At 44.3% G+C, this 19,372-nt stretch overlaps 1 protein-coding gene and 1 pseudogene across 1 annotated transcript in view; one reads left to right on the forward strand and one right to left on the reverse strand.

Moving 5' to 3' along the window:
- Positions 1-19,372, reverse strand: part of AHRR (aryl-hydrocarbon receptor repressor) — an 81,870-nt gene that overhangs the window by 21,285 nt on the left and 41,213 nt on the right. The gene's annotated exons all lie outside the window — the stretch shown is intronic.
- On the forward strand, positions 11,021-11,658 carry LOC114505299 (annotated as a pseudogene).

Raw genomic sequence — 19,372 nt, forward strand, 5'->3', positions numbered from 1 at the left:
TGCAAACACCAGGACAGTGACTTCACAATGTGATTTAGACTTTGCCTGAGTTTTTGGAGCAAGAAATCCCAGCTCACACGGCACCGGCACTGCAGCTGCAGCAGCCACTTGCAACCTGAGACAATGACCACATATCACCACAAAGCCCATTATCAGCCACCGACCCCTGGAGTCCGATGTACTTCTAAAGAACGGGAAACTGACCCGTGCAACGTAAGCATCCACCACAACATCTCTGGGAACTAAACAGACTATGTCATTTGTCATTTCAATTTCTGTGCAGCTCCATGGAGACGTGCCTGGTCCCACTGTCCTGACATCTCCAAGAGGGACTGGTAGTGTCTGCCCAAACCTCGTCCTACTGGGTCAGTCCCGAGGCTCAATGTGCCAGAGCCTCCCCAATGCCTCTGTTCTGAGACACACGGTATTTCTTGGGGGGGGGGGGATCATCTGTGAAACATCTGAGATTTGATTGGTTTGTTTATTTTTTAGTCTTCATCAGAGAACATTTTTTTTCATTGCTTCTAAAGAGAGAGGAAGGCAGGGAGAGGTGGAAAAAAGAGAGAATGTGTGAGAAAGAGAGAAAGAGTGGGGGAGAGGGAGAGAAACTTCGATCAGTAGCCTCCCATTCGTGCTCTGACTGGGGATCAAACCTGCAACCTAGGTATGTGCTCTGACCAGGAATCGAACCCACAGCCTTTCAGTGTACAGGACACGCTCCCCCCAACTGAGCCACACGGACCAGGGCAAAAGATTTACTTGTTTTCATCATTCAACAAAAGACCCAATTGTCTAGTCTGGTGAGTGCAGGCAGGAGGCAGCTCTTCCCCGGCCCAGTGGTCGGACGCCAGGACCCGATGCGGGGTGAGCAGGGGCTGTGGAAGCCGCATCGCGTGGGTGTTTCCCTAAGCAGGTGAGTCCTGTTCCTGCAGGCTGGTTTCCCCTGCCTGGTAGTCAGCAAGTTTGGATGTCCACACCCCACACCATATCCTGGGCCACCTCAGAGACATTTTACCTAAACATCTAAGACTGTCTCATCCTCTCCCACCAGCTCGGAGGTTTTCCTAAAGCACCTTTACTGTCAGCACCTGCGACCAGGCTGTGACCCACTGAGGTCCACATTTCTGTGTCCCTCAGACCGCTGGCCCAGCCAAGGCAGTACGTTTTTAATGACAATTTTTTAACTCATTTTTTTAAAAATTGTGGTAAAATATGCATAAGATAAAACCCAGCATTTTAACCATTTCTGAGTGCACAGTTTGCTGGCATTAGGCACCTTCACACAGCTGCGCAGCCACATCCACCACCCTCTCCAGAACTTTCCCACGTCCCCAGACTGAGGCTGCGTGCCCATCACACACTAACCCCCCACCCCCTTCCCCAGCCCTGTGCCTTCCCTGCTGCTTTCTGTCTCTGTGAGTGTGACGGCTGCTCCGGGGACCTCGAATTAGTAGAATCACACAGGACATGTTCTTCTCGGACCAGCCAATCTCACTCAGCACCATGTGCTCAAGGCTCGTCCACACTGCAGCGTGTGTTGGGACGTCCTTCCTCCTTCAGGACACAGTGCCGTTCCAGTGTGCGGCTGGGCCACGTTGTGCTTCTCCATTCATCCATCCATGGACACCGAGGTTGCTTCCACTCCTGGCTACTGTATGTGATGCTGGGGTGACCGTGTCAGGACCAGTAAGACAGGGAGCACATCGTCAAGAAGGAAGGTATCTGAGATAAGCCTGAAATCCATTTCGACAACACTTTGCTCTTCCCTGACACCCTGCCTGGCATAAAAGAGGCCCATAATGAGGTTTAAACACATGGTCAACCTGCAGAGCTGGACGTCTTTGGAAAAGGACAGATGGCACTCAGCCTGCACCTTGAATCCACCCTGTCATGGCCTCAACGTGCTGCTTCTCGGAAGCCCTGGAGCTCCTGCTCGCCTGGACTTGATCGGAATGCGTGCACAAAGCGCTCCTGCTCCACGCTCATTGGGACCTGGGCCCAGCTGAGGCTCCGGAGCCAGTGCTGATGGAGGATGTGGGTTTCAGGGCCTGGGCAGGGAGGACAGGGCTGGTACCACACACTTCCCAGGTGGTGACGGGGACACACTCAGATCAGGAGATCCCAATGCCTGGCTCCCACAGGTGCTCAGTGGCTGGAGTGCTATCCCCACAGTGGCTCCTGGCTTATCAGGAGCCCTCAACAGCACCCTGGGATGGGGGACCCTGCAGGCTGCCTGTCTAACACCCACTCCATCAGGCCCCCGCAGCCTTGCCCGAAGGATTTGGGCAGCCATACAGTGGGGCGATGCTGGGGTCCGCCCAGGGGTTCTTAGAAGACGAAGTATCAATTCTAATAGACTCTTAGAGCAACTGTTTGCTGTCACAGCAAGTCACCAAAAAGTGAAAACCTGATGTAACCTGTGGGCCCTGTGGTCCAGGGAACATATACTAAGAGGACAGTGGTCAGGGTCCAATCACCCACGAGTGCTGGGCAGTAGTGACCTTGAGGGACCCCAGGTCCAACCCCTGGGCAAGCTGAAGGGGCGCAGCCACCTGCAGGGCCAGGGCAGCCCCATCCTCCGAGCCCAGCAACTCAGCGAGCAGGCCGGGAGGAGGCGGCGGGCACCTGGGCTGGGCACCGGCTCCCCCACAGCTTCTCCCAATGCCAAGGTTGCCGCATACTGATGTCCTACTAATAATAGTTCAAAGACCAAAGAAATGCTCAAGGCTTGAGCATATAAAATGCCTTCTTAAAAAAGATTTTATGAGATTAGTCACAACCAAAACAACCTTAATTTTAACTCACAAAGCAGAAATTTAAAAAAAGAAGAAAGACCATAAAGTGCTGTGTGCCGAGTCATATGGATTCAATATCGGACTGGCTTTCTGGTCCAGAGTCATCGCGCCAAATACTTTTACACATGTGGGACCATCCTTCAAATATGCATCTCGAGCGTTTGTTTGTTTTCTCTCCCCCTCTCTTTTTAATCCTGCAAGAGTTTTGTGTGTGCGTTTTTTTTTTAAAAACATGGTACATGGAAAATGAGATCACTTTTCCAAGTGGAAAACAGGATTTGGCCCCAAGCTGAAGGCTGCATTTTTTTTAAGGGGAAAATAATCACATCTACATTCAATTACTGAAAGTCACGAAACGTGCACCTGCCACTTCAGGGCGAGGGTCCGAGGTGCCAGCGCCTCCTGCCCTGCTCGGCCACAGACACTGTTGCCACTGGCCGCCCTTCTCCGGGAAAAAGGGACCTCTGTGAAAGCGAGGGCTTCCTTTGGTCAACCCTTTGAATACCCTGATCTCTTCCAGTTCTATGGCAAAGAAAAAGCCAGCAAGTACTTCAGAGATGGTTTTGTCAAGGTCACGGCAGGAGAAAAAAAGAGGGAAAAGGAACAATTCTCACAGCCCCTCGTTGCTCCTCCCAGAGTAAAGGGCAGCGGGGAGCAGAGCACTCCCCTGAGAGCTGTTGCCAAGGTCACCAAGCAACAACACGAGGCCAAAGCCTGCTAGTCACGCGAGCCCAGTGAGTGAGCGGGCACTGACTTGGGGTGTCAGGCAGGCTGGCTCAGCCTCCTGGAGCCAGATCACTCACTGGGCCTCTCTGCGGCCAGTGTGCGTGCGAGCGGCGTTCCTGCTGGGGGAGCGGAACAACTGGCTGTTTATAGATCCCACAAACAGTACACTCTGGCTTGACTCTCTGCCATGAAGCAGCTAGAGCACTTGAGAGCAGTTCTTGAACAATGCAACTGGCTGAGGTAGTGGGGCCACAAAGACGGGCAGGTGGGCCCCTGGGCTCCTCCCACTAGACCAAGGCTGCCTGGGCTGGGGTGAAGAGGAGACTGGAGCTTGCAGCCTGCAGGGGCTTTGGGGAAGCGGAGAACAGGTGGAAGAAATCCGTTTTATGTCCTGCTGCTACCCCTCCAGGTGGCCTGGGGACAGTCTCTGCCTGGTGGGACAACAGGGGCCCGACAAGAGGGGCAGGGCTGGCTGGAGTGGGAGCAGCTGAGCCACCCTCCAGGCACCCACCCCTCCTTCTCTTCTGGTGCAAACGCCAGGCAGGGGGCCCCTCCCACTGTACCCCTTTCTAAAGGGGATGCAAACTCCCACCCAGGCCTTCCCCTCTCCTTTCTCCAGCCTTCGACCCTGAGCCAGCACACAGCTCATGGAAGGAGCTGGGGTCAGACACTGGCAGGCACGGGGCGCACAGGAGCCTGGTGCACGCCCAGCCCATGGGCAGCATAAAGCAGACACCTAAGAGCTGAGCCAAGCGTGATTTTAAATACATGTATATAAGGGGATTAGGAAAGCTATCAGCAAAATGAAACAAGAACAAGAAACAGTACAAACAAATCAACGGGAAATACTAGGAATGAACGCTGCACAAAGGGAGAAAACCATTGGGGGGTTTGGAGTGACAGGTCCACCGCCCACTGAGGCGGGCAGGAGAAAACAGCACATAAGGGAAGCCGGAGGGGAGGACGACGCAGAAGGACCAGCACCTGTGCAACCGCAGCTCCGGGAGGTGAAGCAGTGACGCGGAGGGGACGAAGTTGGATGAACGATGGAAATAAGGTGTCCAGACTGAAGACAGAAGAGCTCAGATGGACAGAGCACAGAGCACCACACAGGTGACCCAGGCAAACAACTCAGTGACATTTAAGAACATCAAAGCCAAATCTGCAAGAGAATGCTGGAAACAACGGGAACCCCAAGACTTCTCCACACCAGCAGCCACAAGGATGCTATGAACAATGTATGAAGATTGAAGGATAAAAACTTTGAAGCTAAAATTGTATATTCAGCCCCGTTACTATCCAGATGTGAAGGCACAACAACATCCCAGCAAGCAGGGGACCAAGGGCAATTTCACACCCAGACCCACAAGGAAAGCACTTTCAGGGAAGCACTCGAAGAGAAACACATCTGGGCTACAAGACACAGCAAGGACGGTGGCCAAATCCCAGTAAACGTTAAAGGGGAGTCCTTTAACAAGTTAGGAACAGAGACTAGAATCTTTGCCATCCGGGATTCACCTTCTGTGCAAGTGTGTGCGTGGGAGGGGTGTGGAGACCAGAGGACCAGAGTGCATGCCATGTGCAAGTCTTGTTGGGGAAATGGCAACACTGACGCATCTACAATAATAAGTAAGATCACACCAGCATGAAAAAGGTTTATGCTAAAAGCAACCCCATAAGAGCAAAAGCTTATGAAAGCTCAGTCTGTAACTGGAGAGCTGGGGAGAAAAAGAGACACAAATGAAAGTATAGTAAATAGAAAATAGAAAATACAATGACAGAAGTTAGCCCCAGTGAAACTGATTACAAGAAGTACAAATAGGTTAAAATAATCACCAGAAGAAAGTTTAGGGGCAGGGTCCTTCATGTATGTCTGCAAGAGGCAGACTTAAACAGAGAAGAAAAGCTGAAAATGAAAGAACGCAAAAGATGCATCACGTGGCAAGGAACCCAGAGGAAGCTGGGGACGATTTTGTATCTGATAAAATGTAATTAGCTGGGACAAAAGGGTTAAAGTCACTTGTGCCAGACTTAAAAGGCATGGGCTACCCCAAGCTTGTAACGAAATTAGCAGCCTGTGGCTGACACCCGCCCCCCACCCCCAGCCTCCTGCTCCTCAGAGCTGCCCCTACCAGCTCTCCCTGCAGCAGAGGTGCTGATGGGACTGTGCTCAGTTCACTGAGTGGCTCACTTACATAACGGCTCTCTCCACTTCCTTGGGTTCAGACGTCCCTGTTGGCTTGCTGCCACGTGTACCTGCCCAAAACATATGCTCACACGCTAGCTTCCGCTCCACCGCCCTAATTTAGCTGTGTCATAATTTTGCTGAAATCAATGCACAGTGTTTGTGTTATTACAGGCTCCTCTCAGCTGAGCCAGGCGGATGCACTTTGAACACTTCATTGTCCCTCAACAACTTGGGGGCCTGGGGTTAACAAATGGGCTTGTTGGTGTATTTACACTGTCCCTGACTTACCCCCTAACTCCCCTGCGTGGAATAAAGCCTTCTATCTGTCGGCTTCCTGCTCCCCCATCTCCTGGAAGCTGGCCTCTGTCCCCTCTCCGTCACCCTGGTTCTGGTGGAGAGATCCTCTTTCTGGGAAACCATGCAGAGGAAGTGAAACTTCTGAGGCCCAGAATGTCTAAAGCCGTCCTCACGCCACCTCCTTTCCAATGATAGAGCAGGTACGTGTGAGTCCCAGGTGGGAAGCCACCTTCCTTCAGCGCTTTGCAGGTATGTCCTCCTGGCAGTCCAGCCTCTGTGGGCCGTGGACACGTCGTGAAACCCACTCCTTCTCTCTGGGAGGACAGAGGGTTTTCTCATTGTCCCTGGGAGTGGAATTTCACAAAGGTGAAGCCTCTAGTCCTTTCATCCATTGTGCCAGTCACCCAGTGGGACCTTCTGGGCCGGAAACTCAGTCCTGGGTTCTGGGAAACCTTCTGGGCTGCTTCCCCCATTTCCTTCCCTCTGATCTTTCTGGGACTCTTATTACTCAGGTCATGTGGGATCTGGCAGTCTGCCTGACTTTCCTCTGCTTTTCTTCCCTACTTTTCTTTCTTTTCTTCCTTTCCTTCTATCTCTCTCTCTCTCTTTCCCCTCCTGCTCTCCCTCTCCTTCCTTCCTCCCTTCCTTCCCTCACCCAAGGATATATTCACCAATTCCAGAAAAAGAGAGAGAGACACACATCGATGTGAGAGGACACAACCCACTGCCTAGTATGTGCTCTGACTGGGGAATCGAACCCGCAGCCATGTGGTGCACGAGACGACACTTCAACCAACTAAGACAGTGAACAGGTGCCACCTCTGATGTCACAAATGGTGGAATTATCAGTTTAAAATTTTAAAACAACTAATGAGATAAAAGTAAGCACTTCTGAAATGAAAATAAGAAAAAAAGGTAAAGAGTCTCAGAAGAGAAGCTGACACTATAAAAAAAGAACCAACAGAAATGTTAGAACTGAGAGGACTTCTGGCCAAGATGGAGGCATACGTAGATACACTCTACCTCTTTGCACAACCAAAACAAGAACCAAGAACAACAACAAATTTAAAAACAAAAAATAACCAGAACTGCCAGAAAATTGAACTGTATGGAAGTCTGACAACCAAGGAGTTAAAGAAAAAACATTCATCCAGACCGGTAGGAGGGGTGGAGACAGGCAGCTGGAATGGAGAGGACTCACGGTAAGGCAGCAGCTGGAGAACCAGGCAGTCCCACATTTGTGCCCAGATAAACCAGAAAGAACAACTGGGGAGTGAGACAGACCATGCAACCCAGGGTTCCACGAAGCACAGGGAAATAAAGCCTCAAAATCTTTGGTGGTAAAAACCTGTGGGGCTTGGGGCAGCAAGGGAAACTCCCAGCCTCACAGGAGAGTTCATTGGAGAGACCCACAGGGTCCTAGAATGTACACAAAGCCACCCACCAGGGAATCAGCACAGGGAGGGCCCAATTTGCTTTTGGGTAGCGGGGGAAGTGACTGAAAGCCAGCAGAGCCAAACAAGTAGAATTGTTCCCTCTCAGACCCCTTCTCCACATATAGCACCACAATGCAGTGAAGTGGGTTGCCCTACCCTGGTGGATACCTAAGGCTTCACCCCTTACAACTTAACAGGAATGCCAAGACAAAGAAATACGGCCCAGATGAAAGACCAGATCAAAGCTCCAAAGCTACAACTAAGCAATGAAGAGATAGCCAACCTATCAGACGCAGAGTTGAAAACACTGGTAATCAGTATGCTCACAGAAATGGTGGAGTATGTTTGCAAAATAGAGGAAAAAGTGAAGGCTATGAAATGTGAAATAAAGGAAAATGTACAGAGAACCAACAGTGAAACAAAGAAAACCAGGACTCAAATCAAGGACTTGGGCCAGAAGGAAGAAATAAATATTCAACCAGGACAGAATGAAGAAACAAGAATTCAAAAAAATGAGGAGAGACTTAGGAACCTTGGAGACAACTCTAAATGTTCCAACATCCAAATCACAGGGGTGCCAGAAGAAGAGGAAGAGCAAGAAATTGAAACCTTATTTGAAAACATAATGAAGGAGAACTTCCCCAATCTGTCAAAGGAAATAGACTTCCAGAAAGTCCAGGAAGCACAGAAAGTCCCAAAGAAGTTGGACTCAAGGAAGCACACACCAAGACACACCATAATTACATTACCCAAGATTAAAGAGAAGGAAAGAATCTTAAAAGCAGCAAAAGAAAAGGAGACAATTTCCTACAAAGGAGTTCCTGTAAGACTATAGCTGATTTCTCAAAAGAACCCTGGCAGGCAAGAAGGGGCTGGAAAGAAGTGTTCCAAGTCATGAAAGGCAAGGACCTATATCTAAGATTACTCTATCTAGCAAAGCTATCATTTAGAATGGAAGGGCAGATAACGTGCTTCCCAGATAAGGTCAAGTTAAAGGAGTTGATCATCGCCCAGCCAATTATTACATGAAATGTTAAAGGGACTTATCTAAGAAAAAGAAGATCAAAAATATGTATAGTAAAATGACAACAAACTCACAACTATCAACAACCAAACCTAAAAAAAACAAAAATGAACTAAGCAAACAACTAGAACAGGAACAGAACCACAGAAATGGAGATCACATGGAGGGTTATCAGTGGGGAGGGGGAGGAGGGAGAATGGGGGGAAAGGTACAGGGACTAAGAAGCGTAAATGGTAGGAACAAAATAGACAGGGGGAGGTGAAGAATAGTATGGGAAATGGAGAAGCCAAAGAACTTACCTGTACAACCCATGGACATGACTGAAGAGGGGGGATGCGGGTGGGAGAGGGGGTGCAGGGCAGAGGGTAATAAAGGGGGGGATATGGGAGCAACTGTAGTAGCATAATTAATACAATATATTTCAAAAAAGAAATTTTAGAACTGAGAAATATAATATATGAACTAAAAATTTCACTGGGTGGGCTCCATAGTGGAAAGGAGGCAACAGAGAAAAGAGTCAGTAGAGTTAAAGATAGCTTGGTAGAAATTATCCAACCCCAGGGAGAAAATATTGGGAAAAAACAAATGGAGCCTCGAGGATTTAACATTTGTGTCAATGGACTTTCTGAAATAGGAGAGAAAGAGATTGGTACAGTAAAAGTACATTTGAAGACTATGGCTGAAAACTTCCAAAACTTGGCAAAAGACATAAATATACAGTTTCAAGAAGCTCAGTGAACACTAAGCAGGACAATCTAATAAAACCAAAACTAGGTACATCACAGTTAAGCATAAAAATTAAAACCAATGATAAGGGAAGTGTCCTGATTATAGCCAAAGAAAAATGGCACAATATATACCAAGGAACAATAATTTGAATGACTGCATTTCTCATCAGAAAACAAGGAGGCGAGAAGAGAGTAGATAACATCTTTCAAGGGCTAAAAGAAAAGTGTGTCACCTTGGCTGGTGTGGCTCTATTGGTTGGAGGATCATCCCATAACTGGAGGGTTGTGGGTTTGATTCCTGGTCAAAGCACCTATGATCCCCAGTCCGGGCATGTGCAGATGGCCCTCAATCAATGTTTCTCTCTCACATTGATGTTTCTCTCTCCCTTCCTCTCTCTTTCTCTCTCTCTCAAAGTAATTTTTAAAAGGCCTCAAGTGACGATTTAAAAAAAAAAAAGGTCTGTCCAGAATTTCATCCCTAGCAAAAATATCAGTCAAAACTGGAGGCAAATAAAGACATGTCCTGGTGAAAGACAACTCGAATAACTCATCTCCAGGAGGCCGACACTCTAAGAAGTGCTCAAGGGGGTTCTTCAGGATGAGGAGAAGTGACGCCAGATGGAAACTCAGAAGCTCGGGGACCAACAGACAGCACTAGGAGTGGTAAGTATCTGAGAAAAATATTACAGACTATTTTCACCTGTTGAGTTGTTTAAAATATGTAATGCTACTGAAAGCAAAATTTATATTGTTTAGATGGTTTAGTATATGTGTATATAATACATACGGAAATATAAAAGAATGAGGTAAAAGGATTTAATGATTTAATGCTTAAGAGTTTTACTTGAAGTAATACAATTTTAATTCTGACTATTAAAAGTGGGGTTTGCTGCCCTGGCTGGTGTGGCTCAATGGACTGAGCACCAGTCTGTGAACTGAAAGGTCACAGGTTCAATTCCCAGCCAGGGCCCATGACTGGGTTGTGGGCCAGGTCCCCAGTTGGGGGTGTGCAAGAGGCAAGTGATGAATGTATCTCTCACACATCAATGTTTCTCTCCCTCTCTTTCTCCCTTCCTTCCCCCCTCTCTAAAAATAAGTAAATAAAATCTTAAATCATTGATAAACTCTGTGGAAAAAGTTGGGTTTACATTATATTCCCTAGAGCAACTAATTAAAAAATTAAAAATGAAATATATACCTAAAATCCAATAGGCATACTAAAATGGAGTACCAATAAATATCCTTATAATTAAAAGAAGGCATCAAAGATGAAAGAAAGGAAGAAAAATGGGAAAATTATTAAATGTTAGACTTAAGTCCAATAACACTCTAATTAAAAGAAAGAGGTTGTCAAACTGGATTTAAAAAGAAAGCAAAACCGGGACCCGACTACACACTGACGACAAGAACTATACTTTAGAGCGTCTGGTGCACCCGCCACCAACTGCATAGCTGCCACCATCCTGCCACGGCCACCGCAGGGCCCTACCCTCCGTGTAGCTGCCGCCTCTGGACCAGCGGTGTGATTAGGCCACACCCTTCAATGAGTAAACATATTCTCCAGTTCTGTGGCCTTTTTGGTCACACATTTATGGAGTTTCTGCAGGGCAGTGGAGATTACCGCCAGGCACAGCACGACCTCTGTGCAGACAAGTGAGCTGTGGAAATTCATTCCTACCCCACCAAGAAGCCCCCAGAAGAGTGGTTAGCCTGGACACCGAAGCGGTGAATTGAAATGTGCAGAGCACTTTACAGGAGTTCTGACCTGGACGGGTAAACCTCAGTGCACTTCCTTTCGATTACTTCACTGCTGCTGGGTTGAAGAATCGCTGCTTCCTGTTAGGAGGCTCATTGCACTTCCCATCGCTCCCAACTCCACACTCAAAGCACGGAGAATTTCAAGTGGAGTATACTGAAGTAGACTCAGTTTCTTTGCATTATTTCTGTATCCACTTTTTAAGTTCTTTCATAACCCTACTGAGTGTTTTTTAACTAAATTAACATGACTCAAATGAACCACCCAGCTCCTGTGGAAGTCACATACGAACACATGAGATTTCTTATTACACACAGTCCAACCAATGCGACCTTAAGCAAACTCACAGAGGAACTTAAGAAGTGTGGAGTTACCACAAGAGTAGGAGTGTGTGAAACAATTTATGACACTACTCTAGTGGGGAAAAAAGGCAGCTGTGTTCTCAACTGACCTTTTGATGATGGTGCACCACCATCCAACCGGACTGTTGATGGCTGGTTAAGTCTTATAAAAATTAAATGTCATGAGGAACCTGGTTGTTGTGTTGCTGTTCATTGTGCTGCATTGAGATGCGGTACAGTTCATAAAACAAAAACAGTGTGGAGCTTTTAATAGCAAGCAACTTCTGTGTTTGGAGAACAATCGTCCTAACATGCAGCTGAGCGTCCAAGATTCCAATGGCCATAGAAAAACTGTTGCATGCAATGAAATGGGTGCCTGATGTCATTGCCTTGGACGTGGATTTGAAACAGGGCCTAACTTGTCAAACGTGTGGGCGTGGTGAATAAATCTAATGAAGCCTCGACAGGAATCTTAAAGAGCGGTTTTACGAGGCCACAAAGTAGACAGAATGGCAAACCTCTATGTGTGCGTTAGAGCAATCTACTTTGACACTTAGCAAAAGATTCTTAATGTTCAGCATGTAAAACGTGCTTATCATTTGTGCCAATTGACTTTTCCTGAAATCATGCAGTATTGAGTTATGTCTTTAAATCTATTCCCAAGCCAGAATCTTATCAACATATAAGAGGTTTTAGAAAGATTAGGTGTGAAAACACCCAGCACAGCACTCGTATATATTTAGTATCATACCGAACTAAAAGCCCAGCAACTGTGAACCCTCTGGACCGTATGTGATTTATCCCTTCCTTCATTTCAAACACAGACAAGAAGGACCTACCGGTTATTTGCCTGCTCACTTTCTGTTTGCTTCTCCCACATTCATACAAGTACACATCAGGGCTGCTCAAGTTTTTGAAAAAAATTTTATTCCAAGTCTTAGTGATTATTTATTGTCATTCTATAAATCCCATGATGTGCTGCATGGAAAACCTTCCTTCTGAAAACCTGCATTGCGCAGAAACACATGTCTTTAATGTCTCTAGACAAAAAGCCTTAGTTAATTTTAATCTTTGCACTTGGGGTGCGACTTCTATGGAGGCCCTGAGAAAAGAACGGGAGGCGCTATTAACTGTTTTCCGTAAAATGTTGCCATTGTCTTGTGTGGAACATGTAGAATATGCTCTCTAATTGAGTAAATAAAGGTAAAAATATTTTGTTATTATAGTTAAAACAATTTTAATCATAAAAACTCTGAAATTCTTGTATTTTTCTTACTTTCTGAGGTCGTTAACTAACTTACTTTGTTTGAAGTATGATTTTTTCCCTTCTCACCCTCTCTTGCAAAAAAAAAAAAAAAAAGCGGGTTTCTGCTAATGAATTGAGCAGACATTTAATATTTTATGTGCCTTTTGAGCTGTGTAACTTACTATTTGGACACTTTATAATTTGTTTTATTATGTAATTGGTAAAATGGTGATGTGTATTAACGTGAGTCCAACCATGTATTTATACTGTCTGGCAATGTGTGGTTATAGTTCTGGGGGAGAAATAATCTGTCAGAGTTCACCAACTTGTGAAAATCTAGTGTGAGAGCTTAAACATCTAAATACATAATGAAATGTATTTATCTTTTCTTAATTTTTAAAAGATTTTATTTATTTTTGGAGAGAGGGGAAGGGAGGAAGAGAAATATCAATGTAGGAGAGAAACATCAATTGGCTGCCTCTTGCATGCACCCCAACCGGGACCAAACCTGCAGCCCAGGCATATACCCTAATTGGGACTCGAACAGCGGCCTTTCACTTTGCAGGATGATGTCCAACCAACTGAGCCACACCAGTCAGGGCGATAATGGGATGCATTTTTAAAAAGTAAAAAGAAATACACTTTAAATATAACATAAATGGATAAAAAGTTAAAAGATGGAGTAAAATATGCCAGGCAAACATTAATAAAAAGACAACCAGAGTGATTATATTGGCACCAGGCAAAGTAGACTTCAGAACAAGAAAAATTACCAAGAAAAGAGAGGCATTGTATGTAATGATAACACCTGAAGGGTCAATTCATGAAGAAAACAATCCAAAATGAGTATGCACACCTCAAAACAACTCCAAACTACATAAAGCAAAAACTGATAGAACTGAAAGAAGAAATTTAAAAATTTACAACCATACTGGAAAACATTAACACTTATCTTTAAGGTTGAGGCTGGATAGAAAACCTACAAGGATATAAAAGACTTGAACCAACTGGATGTAATTGACGTATATAGAATAACTCACCCCATGACAATGTCTAGTGAGGGCCCACTTCCTGGTTCATTAATGGCCATATATCACATGGCAGAAAGTGGAAGGACCTCTTTGGGGTCTCTTTTATAAAAGTACTAATCTCATTCATGAGCGCCCCACCCTCATTACCTAATCATCTTTCAAAGGCCCCATGTCCAAACACCATCACGTTGGGGATTAGATCTCCACATATGATCCTGGGGATTTGAGGGGGGGATATAAATAGTCAGTCCATAGCAACTGTCAATGAAACCAATAACTGTGTCTCTGGAAAAAATCAATAAAACCAGTAAACCTCTAGTCCAACTGACTATGAAGAAATGAAAGAAGACACAAATTACCAATGGAATAAAAAAGGAGACATCATTACAGAAACTATATGAAAAGGACATTAAAAGGCATCACACTTACCTACATATGGGAAAATTGTGAACAACTCTATATACACAAATTCAATAAAGTAGATGAAATAGATCAATTCTCTGAAAGATCCAAACTACTAAAATTCACACTAAAATAGATAGCCTGAATAGTCCCATATCTATTAAAGAAATTAAATTCATAGTTACAAATATTCTAACAAAGAAAACTCCCAGACCAGTTGTTTTCACTAGTGAATTCTATCAAATATTTCAGGAGGAATAATACCAATTCTACACAGTCTCTTCCAGAAAAAAGAAGTGAAGGGAATACTCTCAACTAATTTTATGAAGCCTGCATTATTATATCAAAACCAGACAAAGACATTACAAGAAAGAAACCTAAAAAATGCTTCTTATGAATATAAACACAAGTACTCCCACAAAATACTAGCGAATTTAACCCAGCAATATATAACTAAGATCTAAACTGAGCATACAAGCTGGGCTCAACATTTGAAAATCAGTCAAGGGAATTTACAACATTAACAGAAGAAAAACCATAGATGCAGAAATCTCAATAGATTCAGAAAAGTATATGACAAAAGTTAACACCCATCCATTATAGAAAATCTCAGAAAACAAGAACTAGAGGGAAATTTCTTAATCTGATATAAGGCATGTACAAAAAAATGAAACAACAAAAACAAACCTAAGCTAGTCCATTTAAGGTTGAAAGACTAAAGACTTCTCCCTGAGACCTGGAACGAGGCAAAGGTGTTCTCTCTTCTGCTACTCTACCTTGTACTGGCATTCCTAGAAGTGCAATAAGGCGAGGAAATAAACCAAACCAATTGAAAATGTAGATATAAAACTGTCTCTATTCTCAGACAACATGATGATCTATGTAAAAATTCCCACAGACTTTGCAAAAAAAATCCCTAAGAAATAGTAATGAATTCAGCAAGCTCATAGATACAAAGTCAACCTAGAAAAACAAATGGTCTTTCTATATGTGAGTAGTGAAAATTGGAATGAAATAGTAATTCCACTTATAATAAAAATTGAAATATAAAATACACGCATATAAGTCCAGCACTGTACACAGGATTTGTACACTAAAAACTACTGAAGACAGTATATGCGGGAGATCTAAATGAGATGCACCATGTTGGTGTACCATGCACTGGCACAGTCAGCACTTTCGGGGCATCAGTTCTCCCCAGACTTACCTACAGATTTAACACAGCCTCGGTCATAATTGCAGCAAGATTTTTTTGTAGATATCAACAAGCTAATTCTAAAATTTATAAGGAAAGAAAGAGAAACTACAGCAGCCAAAACAATTTTGAAAGAGAACAAAAAATAGAAAGATCCACACCAACTTCAGGACTTATAAAGCAATAGTAATTAATACAGCAGAGTAATTACTTGTGAAAGATCCAACCCACAATAGATGGAAAATAGTAGAGTCCCAAAGAGATTCACAAAAATATGGCCAAATGATTTTTATGAAGCTGTGAAGGCAATTCACATCTTTGAGAAGACAGCCTGTCAAGTAAGTTATTCTGAGGTGACTGGACCTTCCTACGCAAAAAAAAATAGATCTAGATCTTGACCACTACCTCACACCTTTTACCAAAGTTAACTAAAAATGAACCAGAGACCTAAATATAAAATGTAAAACTATAAAAGTCTGGAAGGAAATATTTGTTTAAATCTTTGTAACCTTAGGTTAGGTAAACAGTTTTTAAATATGACACCAAAATCATCCTCTATTAAAAAATAAATTGACAAATTGCACTTCATCAAAATCAAATACTTCTGCTCTCTGCAAGATCTTGCCAAGAGAATGAAAATACAAGCCACAGCCTGGGAGAAAATACTTCCAAATTATACATATGACAAAGGATATGTGTCCAGAATATATAAAGAAATCTCTTAGCTTCAATAGTAAGAAAGCAAACAATCTGATATTTTAAAACAGGCAAACAGTCTACAAAGAGGTCATATGGAAGGCAAACAGACAAGTATCCTAATTCTCATCAGTAGCCTAATATTATTAATCCTAAAGGAAATGTAAATTAAACCCTCACTGAGGTTCCAGTAAACACCTGTCAAGACAGAGATGAGAACAGACAAGAGCGCTAACTTGGAGCAACCAGAACGCCCATCACTGCCAGCGGGGATGCGACATGGCACAGCCACTTTGGAAAACAGTATGGCAATTCCTCATTAAGTTAAAAACTCACTTTATGACCTGGCAATTACATACACACATGCTATACAAACAAAACAAAAAAACCTATGTTCAGAGAAAAACTTGTGTGTGAATATTTATCACAGTTTATTCTGAAACACCAAATCCTGGAAGCAACCCAAATGTCCCCCCACTGTGAGATGGGCTGGTATATGCCAACAGCCCTGATGAACTCAGATGCTAAAATCTTCAACAAATATTAGTAATTTGGACCCACCAGTACATTAAAAAATCATACACCATGATCAAGTGGGATTTATTCCATGGTTGCAAGCTTGGTACAGTACCCACAAATCAATAAGTGCAATAACCACATAAATCAAATGAAGGATAAAATTCACACGATCATATCAATAGGCACAGAAAAAGCCCATATATGACAAATCCACAGCCAACATCATACTCAATGGGCAAAAACTAAAAGAGTTTCCCTTAAGATCGGGAGCAAGATATGGATGTCCACATTCACCACTCTAATTCAACATAGTACTGGAAGTTCTGGCTATAGCAATCAGACAAGAAGAAGAAATAAAAGTCATCTAAATTGGAAAGAAAGAAGTAAAACTGTCATTACTTGCAGGTGACATGATACTGTATATAGAAAACCTTGAAGATTCCACACATGTGAAAAGATGCTTAATGTCACTAATCATCAGAGAAATGCAAATTAAAACCACAATGAGATGCTACCTCACACCTGTTAGAATGGCCACCAGAAACAAATCAACAAGCAACAAGTGCTGGCGAGGATGTGGAGAAAAGGGAACCCTCATGCACTGTGCGTGGGAATGTATTTTGGTGCAGCCACTGTGGAAAGCAATATGGCCTTAACCTAAAAAAAAACAAACATTAAAAATGGAACTGACTTATGACCTGGAAATATATCTGAAGCAACCAGAAACACTGATTTGAAAGAATATAAGCACCCCCATGTGCACTACAGTGCTATTTACAATAGCCAAGGTTTAGAAGCAGCCCAAGTGTCCATCAGTAGATGAGTGTGGATAAAAAAGCTCCAGTACCTTACACAATGGAATTTACACTACTTGGCCATAAAAAAGGAAATCTTAGCTTTCATGACAACATGGATGGACCTAGAGGATATCATGCTAAGTAAAATAAGCCAGTCGGAGAAAGATAAATATCATATGATTTCACTTACATGTGGGATCTAATAAACAAAATGAACAAACAAACAAAATAGAAACAGACTCACAGATACAGAGAACAGACCGACAGCTGTCAGAGAGGAGGAAGGCTGGGGGGGCTGAGTGAAACAGGTGGAAGTATTAAGCAAAAGAAAAAACTCACAGACACAAACAACGGTACAGTGATTACCGGAGGGAAAGGGGGTGGGGCAGGTAGAAAAGGGTAAACGGGCTAAATGGTAACGGAAGGAAAGTTGGTGGCAGAAAATGGGGCTGGGTCTGCCCTGAAGGAGCTGTGGGGACCCAAGAATCAGGCCTGGTCATCAGCGCCTGGGCTTCTGCCTGAACCAGGAAGCCCCAGGGAAGACTCAGGCCCCTAGAGCAGAACCACGGGGTTGGCGGGGTGCAGCACAGCCTCCGGGGTGTTGCTCTCGGCAACCCCAGCAGAGGAGCAGGAAGAGGGCTAGTGGCAAGGACACTTGTGAACATGTGTGACACTATCTCCTGAACTCCAACCAGGAGATGGGGTGCTTTGTGCATAAGCTCCTGTATTTACACCTCAGAACAAAAGTTTTTAAAAGATTTCATGATTAAGATTTTATTATCTTAACTTGGAACATGAATAATAAAAGAGTAATGCCCATTAGATTTGCCAAGAATAAAATTCAAACTGCCACATTTCCAGCTCCAATTTTACTGACAACAAAAATTTAAGGAAAAATAATATTTAAGAATTTGCTTCCTAAAAACCTGACAAATAGTGAAGTATGGAAGGATTTCCTGCACTGAACGCATGACACGTCCACCCTCACCCTGCTGCCGGTCCCACGCTCCGCTCCAGACAAAACTGAAATGAAACCTGCGCTCGTTCCAAGACAGGAGTCCCCCAAACACCCACAAACCCAGCAGACCAGACAGCAGTGATGTAAACACTTTCTCACACATTTTCTTTTTTAAAAGGAAATGATTCATAAGCTCATAGATCCTCCTAAGAGCAGACCCAAATCTTTCATCGGGGCACAGACCTTGGTAGGCCACGGGGAGCGTGGGGTCCCTATGTCGATCAGGGAGGTTAGGGGCTCACGAAGCTGGGCCGGGTTATGGGGGGTACATAGCTGGCAGGTGAGAACACAGAGCCACCAAGCTCCATCTGGCACCAGCACCCCCAGATCCTATACTGCAAACCTCTCCCTCTCTCCCACTTCCCTCAAATCACTCTGGATGTTGACTGTCTGTCTGTCCGTCCATCATCATCCTTACTGTGCCCCACTGTACTTAGCTACCCACCCAGGTTCTCAGAAATAGCGGAGCTCGCAGCTGGGCAGATGGGAAGATGGAGGGCTGGACACAGTGTCCACATAATGAGACGATGCAGCACGAAGGAGGGGGAATCCAGAGACCAAGAAATCTCGGACCAGGGAAGAGTCTGAGGAGATGAAGCAGAGCAGGGATCTGGGGAGAGATGAGGACTGGGGGGACGAGGCAGAGCAACTTAGCCAAAGCTGACCACCACTACTCTACCCTCCCTTCTTTGTGAGCATTTGAAATTTCTTTTTTTAAATTTTATTTTAATTGTTGTTCAAGTACAGTTTTCTGTCTTTTACTCCCACCCCAGCCCACCCTCCCAGCCCTCCCCACCTCCCTCCCATTTTCACCTCCCTCTAGTTTTTGTCCATGTGTCCTTTATACTTGTTCCTATAAACCCCTCCCCTTTTCCCCTGAAATTCCCTCCCCTCTCCCCTCTGGTCACTGTCAGCCTGTTCTCTATTTCAGTGTCTTTGTTATATTTTGCTTGCTTCTTTGTTTTGTTGTTTAGGTTCCTGTTAAAGGTGACATCATATGGTATTTGTCTTTCACCGCCTGGCTTATTTCACTTAGCATAATGCTTTCCAGCTCCATCCATGCTGTTGCAAAGGGTAGGAGCTCCTTCTTTCTTTCTGCTGCATAGAATTCCATTGTGTAAATGTACCATAGTTTTTTGATACATTCATTCACTGATGGGCACCTAGGTTGCTTCCA

This window comes from Phyllostomus discolor, chromosome 3 (assembly GCF_004126475.2).
Source record: "Phyllostomus discolor isolate MPI-MPIP mPhyDis1 chromosome 3, mPhyDis1.pri.v3, whole genome shotgun sequence".
Taxonomy (NCBI): Eukaryota; Metazoa; Chordata; class Mammalia; order Chiroptera; family Phyllostomidae; genus Phyllostomus; species Phyllostomus discolor.